This window comes from Myotis davidii, unplaced genomic scaffold (genome assembly GCF_000327345.1).
Source record: "Myotis davidii unplaced genomic scaffold, ASM32734v1 scaffold159, whole genome shotgun sequence".
NCBI lineage: Eukaryota > Metazoa > Chordata > Mammalia > Chiroptera > Vespertilionidae > Myotis > Myotis davidii.
In genome coordinates this window covers 3853737-3857168 of record NW_006291231.1, presented here as the reverse complement: position 1 = coordinate 3857168, position 3432 = coordinate 3853737, and positions in this window count along the sequence as shown.

The following is a 3432-nucleotide window of genomic DNA, read 5'->3' as shown; positions in this document are numbered from 1 at the left end:
ATGTAAGATTCATACCCACTGAGATAAAGAAACCAAAGAGTGGAATCCCATCGGTGCCGCTATGAACTCTCTTTACCTTGCCTTTATGTAACACTTTTACATTTTCAAAGCGATCAAAGCAACCTCTCCATGTGACTATAGGCAAAAGAATGTGCCTGGATGCACCAAGATAGATAGGGGAAGAAGAGTAGCTGACCCGAAAGAGCACACTGCCTTCTAAGGTCAACAAAAGCCATTTTTTAAAACAGACACCCAAACAAGTATACCCAGAGAACGGCCAATTCCAGATTGAAATGAGTATCTTCTAAAACGTAGGCGACCGTGGCCATATTTGCTCATCGTCATCAATGGCTTGCAAAGTGCTCTCTGAGGAGCCCTGTGCATTCCACTGGCTGCCGTGGGAATGGTGCTGGGGCCTGGGATGGGGACCCTGTACTTGACTCTCCCTTTTCATCCAAATGTTTAAGCGTCACAGCTCTGCATCTCTCAGTTGGATTCTGAATATAACATGTGGTTCACGTGGTTTCATTTGAAGAAATTCTGCTACTATCACAGTATTGTGAACCACTTTTAGAGATCATTATAAAAAAAAAAAAAAGGTTTCTTCCTGACTCCTGCATCCCTGGTGGCCCAAAGAATGATGAACCAGGTCACGGGCCATCACTGCTGAGCCCGACAAGCAAGTGTTTTCACACTAAATAATATTAACACTCTCAGCTTAACTTGGTTCCATTTTACTTGCCTTTATATTCAGATTTCTACTCTAGTTTCATATCCAAATGTCAACAGTAATAAGGATTTCATCTAAAATGAAATGTTGTTTGTTCAAAAGTCCATAAGATGCTTTCACAGCAGGAGAATGGGGCTTATACCAATTCAGCCAGAATGTAATGCTTTATATACATTTATCTCCAGCATGTACGTAAGCTTTGAAGAGAGGAGAATCCTGGGTGCCTGTCGAACAGAGATTAGAGAAGATAGATTTAAATGCTGGCTTTCATCATTTTTATTTAATAAGCAAGAACAAGCAATGGGAAACATCTAAGGAGCTTTCTATATCACATAGAGGTTAAATGCTCTCTGTGTGAGCCACACTGCACTCTGCTTTCAATGTGTCATGAAGCAAATTTGCTAAAATACAGACCCCTTCCTTCAAGCCTAGTGCTTGTTTATTTTTTGCCAGGAATGTCAGGCTATTCTGTAAGATGTCATCCAAGCCCCCATGGAGAAAAAAACCTGTAAAAATTCAGCTTACAGAGGCTAAGCTTCCTTATTTTCTTGAAATAAAGAGTATGACACAAAAGGACGTTGGTAAGCTGTTTGGACTCTAGTGCCAGGTGAGAGCCTGAAAAGGTGTGCTGGAAGGTGGCAGCCGTCCCCTGGATGCACCGGTCTCTGGGACAATGGGTAGGAATCATCATCCCTAGTCTACAAATCTTATCAGAACCCTCTTGAGTCACATGGTTTCTTCCTCACCTCACCTGAGAAATGGCTTCATTAACCCCCAATTTCTCAAGCAACAAAAAGCAGCATGCCTCATACTCCTCCCCTCTCTCACCACCACCACCACCACCACCCCCATTCAATTAGTCACCATGTCCTGCCTAAAAGCCTCACAAAGCAAATATGTTTTACACCCTACCCCACCTCACCCCCAGGCCCAGGCCCTCACTGAGGCTTTCGTAATGTCTTAAGTGGACCATTGGGACAGCTCCCAATTAGTCATCCTGCTCCTCATCTCCACTTCCTTCAGTTCCAAATCCACGTTTACACAGTGGGATCTTTCTAACTCACACATCCTATCTCTTGTCATCTTTCCCTGGCTTCCCACTGCCTTCAGAATAAAGTGCACAGTCCTTAGTACCGCATACAAAATAGCCTGGCCCTCGCCTATGTAATGATGTTTACTTTGAATTTATATTAGTTCACACAAACACTCCATCCATGCTTTTGTTCCGGCCCTCTGGTCCAGTTTAAGAACCCATTGTGGCCCTTGAGTCAAAAAGTTTGCCCACCCCTGGTATAGCCCATCACTCCCATGTGTATGTTCCCTATGGCCAGCCTTTTCCCACTACGGGCATGCCCACTCCCCTCTCTCACAAGAAAAGACCTTCTCTGCTTTTTGCAGTTGGCAACATTTTACTCATCCTCCAAATTTACTTCCCCCTAAGAAATCCTTCATATCCTAGAATATACTTTTTTTTTTAAACATTTGTCCCCATACATTTGAATTGTTTGTTGACATGTCATCTTCCCATTATTTCATGATCCCCTCCAGGGCAGGGACTATGATGTTATCAGTACATCCTGCAGACTGGCTTAAAACAATAACACCCAAAATGTTGCCATATTAATAGCTTAATTGTATGGAGAGATTTTCACTAGATTAGGAGCTAAGAGTCCAGGCTGCTGTTCTCCTTGTTGCAACATTCAAAGCAACCTCATCAAGACCCAGAATCTTTAAGAATAAAACTATACAAATAAGTGGTTAGATGAGCTCTGAATTTGTTTCCAGAATCAAAATAAAATTCTACAACTCTACGACCTCTAGGGTTGTGGTGATGGCCATTTCTTTCCTCTAAAGTTGAAAACACTAGAATACAAGTCTAATCCCACCTGTAGCCTCTGTGTTACTCAGATGTCAGGTTTCCTCGGCCATTCCATGCTGACAAAGATGGGAGCATTCAAGACATGAACATATGCATGAATGAATGAAATCTTTTTTTATATCTTCTATTTTGGCTAATAAATTGAATTCTTGGCACTGTTGCCCTATTTCTAAAAGCTTTTTATTTTCATCAAAGTAGACTCATTTAATGGGAGAAGTCATTGTTAATCACACACACACACACACACACACACACACACACACACACGGGAACAGAGCAGGAATTGTATAGCAATACTGGAATCAGGCCAACAAATTCTTATTTTGACAATGGGAGAGGATTAGCTTTAACAGACTCCAAAGTCAATGACACCTTCTTAATTTTACGGTTTCCATTTTACTGATATAAGAAAAACATGTCATTGGCATCATGTTTTTAGTGCTTAATCCTGCAAAGTAGTTGACATCACAAAGCTAGAGGAGATCCTAGACAGCCACTTTATTAGTCAAATCTCTAATGGGAGAGTAGGGTCATAGCAGAGGAAAACTAACATTAATTAGCCGGTTCTAGAGGAACTATCTGGAAGCATAATATACATACAACTACTAACTTTTTGTGATAGTTTTAAAATGTGCACCCACACATTTCCAAGTGGCCATTTTTGCATACATAAGAAGAGCTTGACAGTAACGAAGTTGTGGAGGCACTTGATGCCCAGGCAGGCCAATTAGTAACTATAGCCTTGAAAAGAATCATTTTGCAACTTTCCATCAAGGGAGACACTGCCCAACTTGGGTGGGGGGGGGGGGGCTTTTTTTTTTTC